At 41.2% G+C, this 15,076-nt stretch overlaps 1 protein-coding gene across 2 annotated transcripts in view; it reads left to right on the forward strand.

Moving 5' to 3' along the window:
• The window catches only part of hibch (3-hydroxyisobutyryl-CoA hydrolase), a 116,337-nt gene that overhangs the window by 69,547 nt on the left and 31,714 nt on the right, over nt 1–15,076 (forward strand). The window lies entirely within an intron of this gene.

The raw sequence follows: 15,076 nt of genomic DNA on the forward strand, positions 1-15,076 counted from the left end.
AGAATTGAAACCTTGCTTTCAATTTAAAACTACAGGTTGCAGATGCAAACACTGTGAATGAAGTACATTTTGGGTAACAATCTATTGTTCAAGCTAGAAACTTAATCTTGACAAAATGTAACATGACATGTAACATGAAAATGAATGTTTTGTTTCTTGAAGAACAGTTGTGTTCTATTTTTTATTGTGGTGATACCTTTATTAGTATGTTGTGTGGAAGGATAATGTGTGGGTGTGATAACTAGTAAATTTATGAATTAGTTGGTATACTTCAAGTGGTAGTATCCCGTAGTGTCAGGGTGAGGGGGATGAAAGACCTGTGGAGGTATCATGGAATGATAACTTTGCTGCAGAGAAGGATCTGTGAAGACTGAAATTAAAAATAGAGTGAGAGAATAAAGAATTACAGTAATGCTGAGAGTTGTAAAGCTAGATATGATGTAAATATAGGCATTATTAAGTTGAGAAGGTGTAGTATGGAGGCTTGTGTATTTGCAGAAAATATTTCCAAATTGCAGAACAAAATTTTGACATTCTGCAATATTGCAGAACACAGGAAAAAAGTATTTCGACCACTGAACGCTGTCTAGTGTGCATACTCCCTACATAAGCGCTGTCTAGTGCAGACATCCCAAGTCTCCCGGAAGTTCCGGAAGTCTCCCGCATATTGATAGTGGCTCCCTGATGCCCGCAAATTGGATATCATCTCCCGGAATCTAGAGCAAGCGGGCAAGAGCGTGCACGCGAAGCATTAATGCAGGGCTGCCAACTTTTCGAAATTCCTTTGGAGTGAGATTTTTTTTTTGGGGGGGGGGTCGACGGCAAAATTTTTCCGCACACCATGCAGTAAGTGGGAATTTTGTATTCAGTTTGATATTCACTTGTCCCCCTGCATTCTGGTGTTTTGTTTGTGGGTCGTCCAGCTGGAGATGGACAATGGGGGCGTGTTGAGATTTTGGATTTAGTAGATGTTCCTGCATTCTGGTGGATTTTTGGAGTGGCCTGCTGTGCCATACCTACATTCTTACACACCCTGACTTGCCAGGCCTTCAGCTTGCGGCCAACAAAAGCACCAAGTTTTGGCTTAAAAGCCCGCACACTAGAAAACTACAGATGACTGCCAATGTTCCTGTAGCCCTATAGACCTGTGTTTCAGATTTAAAGGCAAGTTCATGTTTGAAAATATTTAATCAGCTAAGCCTAAACACCTTCTGAATTGAAACTAAATGTTAAGTTTTTAATAACTCATCTCATCTCATTATCTCTAGCCGCTTTATCCTTCTACAGGGTCGCAGGCAAGCTGGAGCCTATCCCAGCTGACTACGGGCGAGAGGCGGGGTACACCCTGGACAAGTCGCCAGGTCATCACAGGGCTGACACATAGACACAGACAACCATTCACACTCACACCTACGGTCAATTTAGAGTCACCAGTTAACCTAACCTGCATGTCTTTGGACTGTGGGGGAAACCGGAGCACCCGGAGGAAACCCACGCGGACACGGGGAGAACATGCAAACTCCACACAGAAAGGCCCCCGCCGGCCCCGGGGCTCGAACCCAGGACCTTCTTGCTGTGAGGCGACAGAGCTAACCACTACACCACCGTGCCGCCCCGTTTTTAATAACTGTTGCAAAAAATAAGATTGTCCCTCACTGACTATTCATTATGCATTTAAGGGCTTTCCCCACCACTGGGTTCAGCAGAAGATTGGCATGGGGAAAAATATCAACAGCAAAAGAACAAATAAAATGCTTAAACAGTAAGCAAAATGTGCATGTGCTACAAGAAACATTAAAATGATTAAGTTTGAACAGTATTGAAACACACAAAAAGCTGAACCTTGGCCATAGGTGGGAATGTGCACACAAAGTTGGGCTTAAAAATTTTGGTCATACTTAAATAAGCTATATTAATATATTTCTTATTAATTTATTTCTTATCTATGTTTCTTATTAGTAATAGAGCATTCGTCAGGACCTGTTATCTGACAAATATTCTCTACCTGTCTTGCCCTCTTTGAAACCCTGTCTCCTCAGTATATTGTTCTGTCTTTTTTTTTTTAATTATTCACAAGTTCAAGTTCTTTGATATTACAGGTGACCATGCTTTATTTACTTTAACTGAGCAATTACATACATCATAAATAATTAAAAATAAATACCCTGTAAATAAACAATAGGTATGGTGGCTAATGGCTCTTCTTGCATTTGTAATTATTATCTCTTACTTGCTTTATTTTACAACATTTCCAGTATGGCTTCAAATAAAGTCATAAAGTATGATAACACACAGTAAACAAACTAAAAATGCGCCTTAATATACGTGTGCTAAGGAGGTGCTCTCCCGTGCTGCTTGTTGGGGAAGATAGAGGCTGTGGCACGGCAGTAGGCCTATAATGATTTAGCATGCCTGGTACACAGCTCTCGATATGGCATTAAATATTCTCACAACACTTATAGGCTAAAACGATTAAGAAACTTTATATAAGTTCATAATTATGCCAGTAACACCACACATTGGCATGCATATGTACAAACCTGTCTGAGACATCCGTCTTCAACTCGGATACCTTCTTCTCCCTCCTCTTCCTCTAAATTGACGGTAGGCAGTTATCCAACTTCCGGTGAGTGCAGCATCATTAGATGCGCCACCTACCATAGGGGAGTGTGTACAGAAGGGAACACCTCTCTGCCTGTTTAGCCGTGCGTAAGGCGTAATTGATCAATCGCGAGTGGTTGGCGCGACGCAATGGGTAGCCTAGATCAGATAGATAAACTAGATTTTTTTTTTCTAGCATGAGAAATTGGAGGTATGGCGTGTGAGCGTGTGAAGACAATCAAATGCGTGTCTCACGCTCATTGCGTGAGAGTTGGCAGCCCAGATTAATGTCTGCATCGCACATATGATGGAGTGCATGAGGGAGAGTGAGATAGACTGCGTGTGTGCCTGTTCATGTAGCGCTTGCTAGACAAAGAGCATCCTGATTGGTTTATAGACATCCAAACTCATTTCAGGAAGGTGTCGTGACACCCCCCTCACTGATGGGGAAAAAAGTAATGCGTCACGACACTTCCCTGAAATGAGTTTCTGCAGGTTGGGATGTATGCTAGTGCGCATGCTCCATTGTTCACAGACTCGTGTTTCTGCCTCCGTTTAACATGTCGCAATGCGCTGATGGAGCGCAAACATGTCATGATGAACACACAACTAGAAGATGACCACACTGTCCATTTAATGTAAATATGATGGCTAAACATGCTGCTAACGTTAGAGTAGCCAGGTGTGCTGCTGCTCATTTAGACATATTAAGGCACAGCAACAGGTCTGAAAAGCTAAATTTCCCCCTGTATGTTTCACAGTAACTCAAATATGGGTCAATATACAGTATGACAAAGCATTCAGTTGCTGTCCCACCAATAATCCCTGCAGGACAAGTTTTACTCATGACATGTTAATTGAATTTAATTTAGCTTAATCAAGCCAACTTTAGTATGAAGCTAGCGGTCCCATTCATTTTCGCCAGGTCACGGTGTTTTGGAAAACTTCATAGGAAGTTCATCACAGACCGATTGTTGAGTGACATTAACCAAAGCTAGCAAACGTATACATGATCTGTTAAGGACTTCTTGTAACGTTAACTTACCATCGCAGAAATAGCAGCATGGTGAGCCTTCAGATGCCTCTTGAGGTCGGTCGTATTCTTGCCACATAGTTTATAGCCACAGCGTGTACCTCTGTCTCCCACTACAAGGCATTCCGTTTTATTTTCTGCTGGATTATGTGTCAAGTATGTCCATAAATCACCATGTCTTTTCCGCCCACCAAGCCCTTGTGCTGGCATTGCCGCCGCCATGGTCTATGAACTGTGTGTGGCTGCCCCGGTGTGCACTGTGCCTGGTGGGCGTGACCAAACAAGGACCATTGCATGTGCATTGCAGCAGGTGCATTGCTGATATTTTTAGCATTTGGCAGACAGGTTGCACGTGCCGTTGGAGGAAACGCCATGCACTTTGATAGTCCTATAGCCAACCCACTAACATTTTCGTCTCGTCTTGTCAACGAAAGCAACAGATACGTCTCGTCATATTTTCGTGATCAAAGAGTTATGTTTAGCTCGTCACTGTCTCGTTTTAGTCATGAAAAAAAGGTGCGTTAACGAAATCATTTCGTCATCGTTAATGAAAACAACACTGATTCTGTGTAAACTCTAGAGACTGTTGTGTGTGAAAACCCCAGGAGATCAGCAGTTTCTGAAATACTCAAACCAGTCCATCTGGCTCAAACACCCATGAAAGTCACACTTTGAGATCACAATGTTTCACAAGCGCACAAGATTCTCTGTTTAACATTCATTCACAGAAGAAAGCGACTCAGGTAACACTTGTTCAAAATTTCATGAGGTGTAGTATGATGGAATTTAATTTGTAAACTCAGAATAATTAAGTTATTCCATGAAATCGAGTCGTACATGAGCTGCGAACCGACGAGACACGTAGCACCAAGATGGCTATAAGCCATGTACAGTGAGATTGAGTGGAATAACTATTTTATTCTATCCACATTCATTGGAATTTGAGAAACAGAGCATGTTTATTTTTTGCAAAGATAAATAAAAACTTCATACAAAAGGTCCAACAAAATAATTTCTGCTTAGAATATAAACAAACTGGTGAAGTGACAGTAGCAATGTGTGTAAAAATGCGAAAATATTAATTCTGGATTCTAAAAAAGCATGTGATTGCTCATATCCAGTGAATGTGGATAGAATATTAATGTTCATTCCTGTGTAAAGCGCGACATTTAGCCCAATAGTTTCTCAGCAGCCTTTTATTGTTTTTTTTTTTCCTCTCTCTATATTTTTTGTTTTATTTTAAAATATTTTTATTTTAAAAAATATATGTTCTGAACACTCTGGCTTGGCAATATCGCTGATAAATTAATTACGATGAAATGTTTCATTTCAGCCGATATTGATAATTAATTAATTATTGATAACTTTTAAAGACCTATTTTTAATAATTACCCAGAGTCAAAAATGTTGAAATTAAACACCTTACTTTGATCAACAATTTCCTGATCATCTGCAGTGTTTCCACACAAACATACTTTACTTGAGCAGGCCGCTCCACAATATTAATGCCCATTTTGGCAAATAAGTCCGAAGAAAAAGAATGTTCTGTGAGCGATAGATAAATAATAATGAACATAATGTACTGTATCGTTAAAAGGAGCTATGTTGTGCTGGAATGGTTTGGCCAAATAGCTGACTACATGACCGGAGAGCTTTCACGCTGTAGACAATCTTAGTCAGTGTGCACCTTACGTGTTGGTATCAGTGTTGACATGGAGCGCTTGAGCATTCGGCGCTTTTTCCCTTATTTAACTAATTTTATTAAAAGGACCTGAACGGCCCATGTACTCAATCAGTGTCAGTAACAGAAATCTAATAGGTCAATGTTGTTTGTGTTTCTTTTCCTACTTTGTAAGTCAGCAATTTACTGAGCAGCTCGAGCAGATAAGATTCCAAACACCAAATCATACAAGAGAAGCAGATTTGAATGTTTTTGTGGAGACAGGTGATGTCAGCGCTTTCCACTGGCTACCACCACTAGTATATTTAAGACCTGTGAGAAACACTAGTGTTGTAGTACTCAAGACCACTTTTTGAAGGTCTCGGTCTCATCTCGGAATCGACTGCATTTTTACTTGGTCTTGTCTGGGTCTTGGACATGGATGCATAGACGTATCCAGACCGATGCACGTGCATCGGTCAGAAATATATCTGCACCATTGGCATCGGTTACGGGGCGTTTTTGTTTACTTTACCGCTAGCCGGCTACATGGGCTATAGCCACGCTCAACCAAAAGACCAGTGGTTCAGGATCGGACCGCCTGTGGTAAGTGCTGATGCTTACCTGACCTTCACGTGCAAGTTACGTCACGTTTGACATCCGAACCCGGAAGTCCTCCATGTTGGTTCATAACAACCAGGAACCAGCGCTTCACATACGGTATGAGCTGCTGCAGTGCTTCGTGATTTTTCTTTTGATTTAATTGTCTTTGAAGAAAGACAATGCCTACTTTGTGTGTAATTAATATAATTGCGGTGCACTATTTTATATCTGGTAAGAGTTCATTGCTAATTAAAGCTATGTTTTCTGCTGATTAAATTGAACTTTTGAGCTTTAGTGTGAACACACTGCTTTTCACCTTGCAGAAGCACCGACAAACCTACATGATAAAACAAATCCAGATTGGGCACAAACATTCAAATTAGGACACGATAAGAACAAGACAAAAACTCATCTCACAGTCTCAAGAAGCAACAGAATAAATGAAAGATCTGCCAAGAAAGCCAGATTAGATTAAAAGCAGCACAAACCTTAGTAAGTTTGGATACACAAGAACAATGTGGGTCAGCTTTGCCAGATGAGATATTAGCGATGCCGTTCCAGTAACCCAGTAACTTCGGTTTACTTATTTTATTTATTTAGCCTTTATTTAACCAAGTTTGTCCCATTGAGATCAAGGATCTCTTTTAAGCACTTTTTTGTTTTACAGACATACCAGAGTCAAATTAAATTGTGCCTGAAACCCTCCAACAAAGACGCACACTGAAAGTGGTTGCCAGACGGAACTCAAATGGAGCAGTGCAATAGAGCTATGACTTGTGAATTGGTGGAACTTAAGAAAAAATATTGGAAGCTGATTTAACTTGATAAAATTACACAAGGCACAGCATACTTTGGCAATCTCCATCGATTGTTCCTTTTGATTAGAGCGATTTTACTTTGTCTATAAAATAGGGTGACCAGACGTCCCAGTTTTCGGTGGCCTATCCCTGGCTGGAGCTGTCCCCGGAAATGTCCGTTTTTAACCATGACCGACAGACCCGGGAAAAAAAAGACTGAAAAAAAAAACCCTACCGAAACATCTACCAGATTTCGGCATACGCCTCGTGTATTGTTTTGTGGGTCACTTTAAGATGGGCTCAGGCCGGTAGCAGAGACGTTCTATACAGGCGTGAATTTAAGAAAAAAAAAAAGTTTTAGTATTGCAGATACCGAGATATGCCTGCCGTGTGTTTTTTTTAATTAATTAATTAATTAATTAATGTATTTAATTAATAGTTTTTTAAAAAATGAACAAAATAAATCGTTATGTGGGATTGAGCTGAAGAGTTTGTGGTATAAATTTATATTTAATAGTAGGTCCTAGCTTAGAGGACGTACGCAGACCCTTTATTTTTAAATAAATTTCTGAGTGGATAGTATCTCCATCCTTGACTTTTGTATGCTGCATAAATGGGAATAAAAAAATATATATTTTTGAGAGTTAAAATCGGCCGCAAAGTTGGCATTCGAGCTGCCCCGCTGAGCCAGCCAGCCCTGAGCGCGTAACGTCACAGCGGTAACCGGTTTTAAGGCCGAGGCCTTTGACAGCTATAGACCAAAGTCATATAAATAATTCATGGTGAAAGTAAGAAATACCATTACCAACTTGCTCAACTAAGACTGATTTGACTTCATTGATTGTGGGTTGACTCTCATTAAAACAGGATAGGTGTTATAACTTATGCAACATACATAAGTGAGAATGCATGCATTTTCACTCATAAAAAGTAAAAGACTAATTAAATAATCAGATGAACTGAGACAATCACATTCTGAAGCAAATTAAATAATCTTATACTGGTAACTTAAGGTCACACCAGTTTAATTAGTTGGTTCTCGGATTTTTTAAGGAAAAATATGAAGCGAGCGGGCGAAATAAAAATAATAAAATTCTCTGATGGTAAAATTAGCGGTGGAAATAGACCAAACAATACAGGCAAACCAGTAAACAGATAGGCTAAATAAACGATTGAATTACAGTCAATTGAACATCTACAATGCACAGAAAAAAAGATTTGACCAGGAGTAGGCTACTTCACAAGTCTTTAACGAAAGTGAAAGGGGCAGTTTGATTGATTTTCGACGTCACGTGATCTCACGTCACGTGACCTTTTCCGTTGGCGGGAGTTTGATTTCGATTTATTTTTATTTTTTTGCATTTTGCATTTTCTTCAAGCGGCGATTCCAAGAACCAACTAATCGAATTGGTGTGGCCTAAACACACAATACAAGTTACATGTATTAATCTAAATGCAGGTAAACAATGAGTGTTGTTGTTTTTGTTGTTTTGTATCCAAATGAGTCACTTCTTACCCATCTGTATTCTTGCTTCTTGAAGGCCGATCTTGTGGCCGATTGTTTTTAAACGATCTGATTTTCAATTGTTCGTGCAGTTCTCCATTCATTTGCTTCTTCCATGTAAGGGTGAGATATTGCTGCTGAGGCAAACATATCCAGCGGAGAAATCAGACAGCTGCTCCACTCATTCTCCATTTTCTCCATACTGAGCATTCTGCCATTACTGCTCGGCTCAGGCAATTACTAAAACCTGGGACGGGACATCACTGGTTTTAGCAACAACCTCGGGGAGGTCACTGCCCCAGCGATATGTCACGTCCCATCCTATTCCGGGTTTTAGCAACAACCCTCGGCTCATGCTCCGGGAGAACTGGTGCAACTGAACTTACTTTCCTTTTCTTGTAGTTTTCTTTTCCTTTAATTGTTGGTACTGCACCCTCTTTCAATACGGGCTTATAGCCAATGCTCCTCAACAGATCAGAGGTTTTGTACGAGTCATCAGTAAAAATATGCCTGTGAATTTCTCACAAAACGCATCCAAATCTTTGCAGTTTGAACATTCTTGGGCCATGAATGCAACGTAAATCCACCTTATGTCATGTTGCTGCACCCACCAGCAACACATCTACGTGGCATGGCAATAAATTAGCTCAAAATGGAGGATCGGAGTTGCAGTTAGCTCTGTGTTTCAGGAAATGGCGATGAGACCGATAGACTTCCTGCGGTGACGTCACAGATGTCAAGGTCATTCACTCAGACCGCTACCTTATATGGATCATTTTAATTGTAAAAATTACTATATTAGATTTATTGTTGACACTTAAAACTATTCCTGTGCCATTTTTGAGGTCTCAAGGCATTTATAAACAAAAAGTGAGGCCATGGTTCTGCGTATTTCCTTTAGTTTTTTTTCGCTCGTGACCTGAATGCAGTGAAAAGCAAGCTGGGCGAGTCCTGCTGGATTTTAACAGGGCACGGGAACTTCGTTTATCGACATAATAAACATTATGAACTCTGCTCATTTTCTAATTGGATGCAGTTTCTGGTGGCTTGTATTTAACCCATTTAAATAAAACCATCAAACATTCTCATTCAGTTGAACTATTTTCTTATTGCTATTGATGAGTCTATCGATGTTGCATATTGCGATTGTTTTATTTCATTGCTTAGGCCTACTGACTGCTCTGAATTGTTTATCTTGTGAGGTGTTAAGTCATGATTTGATATAGTGGTTTTCTTTAAGATAATGATAACTTGGTCAATTTATTAAAAAAAAAAAAAGGCCACTATCAGCCAATCAGATTTCATCAAGTATTTTACATGGTTAACATTAAGCTATCATCATGATACTTGAAACATCATGAAATAATGTTTGTTTATGGGCTCTTTTGTGATTATATTGGATCCTACAAATCACCACATGATGCTATGGTTCTGTTATAATGGATGTAAATGTTATGTTCTTGCATACCTAGGTTTGTAGATCAAACTCAATCCCCAAACTCAAGCACACTGTTTGGATTATAGAATAACTGTGGGACAAATCCAGTGAGTGTCCAGTGCATGGACAACGTAATCTGCATTTTCTGAAATTGCATTTGGAATTGGGTCAGACAGACTAATCCTCGTGTTGTGACAGGTGGGGGGATGTCACAGTCTGTCGTCTGCCCTGGCTTTAATACTATATAAGGACATTTAAGTCGTGATATTGTATAAAGAAACATGCTACATGGAGCGAAATGGTATTTTCTTCAGCTTGAAAACTTAGATTTGTCTCCTCTGACTTCCCAGAATAACATTCTATTCTTGAAAATGGCAGGAAATTGGAACCACGCTCTCATATCACAGATGTAGCTTTTTACTAAGTAATAGGAACTCTTCATGTCCTTGTAATTATCTCAGAAGCTACAATTATAAGACACTGTCCAACTCGCAGATGTCGTGTTCCCTTATTTAACTTGATCAATTTGCCTCTCACCAGAAGTATAAGATGCACTCGACTCAAAAGAGAGACAAACAGAAGAGGAAATGAATCCTAATTTGCACTCTGTGAGGGATTTGAGAGTGCTCGGTCCTCTAGGCGTTGGCCGTCTGGATTTAGTCCAGAGCTGGTGGAGGAGTATGAGTGTGGTGTTGTGTTTACTGTGGGAATAAACACTCAGAGGATGGGGACCACCTCAGAGCTTTGTCTGCATTATGGTTAGATAAATATTAATAATGGAATCTGTTGGTTTATAAAACTGAAGAAGCTTCAACAGGGTGATGTGCTTGAGACTTTTATTTCTCTTCAGCACTTTAGGAATTGAAGGTTTTAATGGCACGTTCCGGACGAGCTTGAATTCATCATCGTTTATCCGCAGGACAGACATTATAAGATAATAAAATAGTCTCCACATGACAAGGCAACAAACACTTATTAAACGGCCAGTTATTATGGATTCAGCCGTATAAAGAAGAATGAGTAAGAATAAATCCATAGGAGGGCTTGAACTTGTTCAGAGAAACAAAGTTTCTCCAACTTTAAGAGATTCTTCCTGATATTAACACAGCTTAATGTCTGTTCAGTGCAGATCTCCTGTAGTAACCATGGTGACAGCTATGCTAACTGGCTTGGCCAGTAAGGACTGCACCATTAAACCCATACATAACATGAAAGATTCAGGGGCCAAGCACTAAAGCAGCACCCGACTGTGAATTGTAATTGTATCATCATCATCATCATTATTATTATTATTATTCCTGCCAATGCTAATTTCTTCTTCTTCTTCCTGCCAATGTGGATTCTTCTTCTTCTCTTCTTCTTCCTGCCAATGCTGATGGCGGTTCTTCTTGCCAATGCTGATTCTTCTTCTTCTTGCCAATGCTGATTCTTCTTCTTCCTGTCAATGCCGATTCTTATTATTCTTCTTCTTATTATTATAGACCAATTTGAACAGAGATTTTCAGTTTTTCTGAGATTTAGAATGGTTTATCCATAACACGCAAGGGAATTTGATGTCAGTAAACAAGAAGTGAGGGCATGTCTCAGAATCAGCTTGATGGATTGCCATCAAATTGGCATCTTTTGATGGTTTCTGGTCTACTTCAATCACTAGGTGGTGCAGGCAGAAAATGCTTGGCCCCTTATTCACTGTGTTTTTGTTTTTTTAATAATTTATATTTGACTGTAAATTAATTCTTTGACTCCCGACAATCTTTATACATCTAGATGGCGTATTTAACTTGGTATAGGAGTAGTTAAAAAGTACAAATCTGTATGTACAACCCCAATTCCATAAAAGTTGAGACACTGTGTAAAACAAATAAAAACGGAATGCGATCATAATCATGCAAACCGATATTTCATTGAAAATAATGCAAAAACAACACATCAAATGTTGAAACTGAGAAATTTTAGCATTTTTTGAAAAAAATTTGCTCATTTTGAATTTGATGTCAGCAACACGTTTCAGAAAAGTTGGGGCAGGGGCAACAAAGGACTGGAAAAGTTGTGTAAGGCTAAAAAAAAAAACTAATTTTGTTAATTGGTAACATGATTGGGTATAAAAAGAGCATCCCAGAGAGGCGGAGTCTCTCAGAAGTAAAGATGGGGACGGGTTCATCGCTCTGTGAAAGATTGCATGGGCAAACAGTGCAACAATTTAAGAATAATGTTCCTCAATGTTAAACTGCAAAGAATTTGGGGATCACATCATCAACAGTACATAATATCATGAAAAGATTCAGAGAATCTGGAGAAATCTCTGTATGCAAGAGACAAGACTGAAAACTGACATTGGATGCCTGTGATCTTCAGGCCCTCAGGAGACACTGCATTAAAAGCAGACACGTGTGTGTAGTGGAAATCACTGTATGGGCTCAGGAACACTTCAGAAAACCATCGTCTGTGAAAACAGTTCATTACTGCATCCACAAATGCAAGTTAAAACCAGATATAAACAATATCCAGAAACACCACCACCTTCTCTGAGCCCGAGCTCTGCAGAGACACCAGGAACCTGTGGCGGGGGATTCAGACCATCACAGACTACAAGCCCTCACCGTAGACCTGTGATAACTCCACCTCTCTGCTGAATCAGTTGAACGACTTCTTCGCTCGCTTTGAGGCAGACAACAGCACCACGGCACAGAAAACCCCACCACCTCCCAGTGACCAGATGTTGACACTGTCCCCAGACAGCGTGAGGAGAGCTCTCAGGACGACAAATGCACGGAAAGCCCCGGGTCCTGATAACATTCCTGGTCGTGTCCTGAGAGACTGTGCTGAGGAGCTCACAGATGTCTTTACAGACATCTTCAACATCTCGTTGAGCCAGGCTGTTGTCCCCACGTGCCTCAAAGCCACCACCATCATCCTGGTCCCGAAGAAGCCGTCTCCCTCCTGCTTCAATGACTACTGCCCGGTCGCACTCACTCCCATCCTCATGAAGTGCTTCGAGCGGCTAGTCATGCGGCATATCAAATCTGCCACCACCACCACCCCCGCCCTGGACCCTTTCCAGTTTGCATATCAGTCCAACCGTTCGACCAATGACGCCATCTCCACTACCCTCCACTCAGACCTCACCCACCTGTTGACAAAAGACTCGTATGTCAGAATGCTGTTCATAGACTTTAGCTCAGCATTCAACACAATCATTCCTCAGCAGCTCATTCATAAACTGGACCAGCCGGGACTCAACACCTCCCTGTGCAACTGGCTGCTAGACTTCCTGACGGGGAGACCACAGGCTGTACGGGTCGGCAGCAACTCCTCCAGCACCATCACATTGAACACGGGGGCCCCCCAAGGATGTGTGCTGAGCCCCCTCCTCTTCACTCTGCTGACCCACGACTGCACACCAACATCCAGCTTCAACCTCTTCATTAAGTTTGCGGACGACACGACTGTGGTGGGTCTCATCAACAATGCCGATGAGACAATCTACAGGAGTGAGGTGAGCCACTTGGCCATGTGGTGCAAGGACAACAATCTCCGCCTGAACGTGGAGAAGATGAAGGAGATTGTTGTGGACTTCAGGAGAGCGCACACCCACCATGCTCCAGTAACTGTCGACGGTGCTGCAGTGGAGAGGGTGAGCAGCACCAAGTTTCTGGGTGTGCACATCTCTGAAGACCTGTCCTGGAGCAACAACACCGCATCACTGGCCAAAAAAGCCCAACAGCATCTGTACTTCCTCCGCAAACTAAGGAGAGCAAGAGCCCCGGCCCCCATCATGCACACATTCTACAGAGGCACCATCGAGAACATCCTGACCAGCTGCATCACTGAGTGGTACGGCGCCTGCACCATGTCCTGCTGCAAGACTCTGCAGCGCATCGTGAGAGCAGCTGAGAGGGTCAACCTTCTCTTATGGATATCTATAACTCCCGCCTCACCCGCAAAGCCATCAGGATTGCAGGTGACCCCACCCACCTGTCTCACAGCCTCTTCAGTCTGCTGCTGTCGGGGAGGAGACTGCGGAGTCTCCAGGCCAAAACCAGCAGGCTCAAGGACAGTTTCTTTCACCAGGCGGTCAGGAAGCTCAACTCCCTCCCTGTTCTGCCCCTCCTCCCCCTCTGCCCCCTGCCACAGATTCTGCCCGCACACCCCCCTACCCCCCCTTCAGCATCTGACATGTCACCCTCACAGTCCCCCCCCCAACACACACACACACACACACACACACACACACACACACACAACATTCATTCGCACACTGCACATTTCACTTTACCTCGCTCATTTGCACTATTCCGCACTACCTCACCTTAACAGCTATTAGTTAATTGTTTACCTGCTATACCTCAAGTGCCCTTGACTGTTTATTTTATGTCCTTTTGCTTCAATTTATATGTATGTGTGTGATTTTATATATATATATATATATATATATATATATATATATATATATATATATATATACACACACACATACACACCTGTGAGTGTTTAGTCTATGTGTAGTTCTTATCTAGAGTGTTTATATTGTTTATTTCAGTTATTCTATTTTTATTTATTGCATTGCCTGTTTGCACCGTGGGTCAGAAAGAACTGAAATTTCATCTGTGCTGTATGTCGAGCATGTATAGCATATTTGACAGTAAAGTTGATTTCACTTGACTTTTACGATGGACTGAGGCGAAGTGGAAAATTGTCCCGAGGTCTAACGAATCGAAAGTAGAAATTCTTTTTAGAAATCATGGACACCACGTCCTCCAGGCTAAAGAGGAGAGGGACCATCCGGCTTGTTATCAGAGCACAGTTCAAAAGCCAGCATCTGTGATGGTATGAGGGGGCATTCGTGTACGTGACATGGGTAGCTTTTACATCTGGAAAGGCATCATTAATGCTGAATTTCATTGTTGAAAAAGACTTTGTCTGGATGGCAGCACACACACATATATATATGTATGTATGTTTCAGAGCAATATGCTGCCATCCAGACAAAGGAAGGCCTTCCTTCTTTCAGCAAGATAATGCCAAACCACTTTCTGCACATATTAAAACTGCACGGCTCTGTATTAAGAGTCTGGGTGCTGAACGGTCCAGACCTGTCTCCCATTTCAAACATTTGGCTCATTAGGAAGCGCAAAATATGACACAGGAGACCACGAACTATTGAGCAACTGAAACTGTGTATCGGGCAAGAACGGGACCACATTTCTCTTTCAAAACTACAGCAATTGGTCTGCTCAGTTCCCAAACATTTAGAGTGTTGTTAAAAGTAGAAGTAATGAAACACAGTGGTAAACATGCCCCTGTCCCAACTTTTCTGAAACTTGTTGCTGACATCAAATTCAAAATGAGCATATATTTTTCAAAAAACAATAACATTTCCCAGTTTCAACATTTTGATATGTTGTCTTTGTACTATTTTCAATGAAATATAGGGTTTCCA

The sequence above is a fragment of the Neoarius graeffei genome, chromosome 9 (genome assembly GCF_027579695.1).
Source record: "Neoarius graeffei isolate fNeoGra1 chromosome 9, fNeoGra1.pri, whole genome shotgun sequence".
Classification (NCBI taxonomy): domain Eukaryota; kingdom Metazoa; phylum Chordata; class Actinopteri; order Siluriformes; family Ariidae; genus Neoarius; species Neoarius graeffei.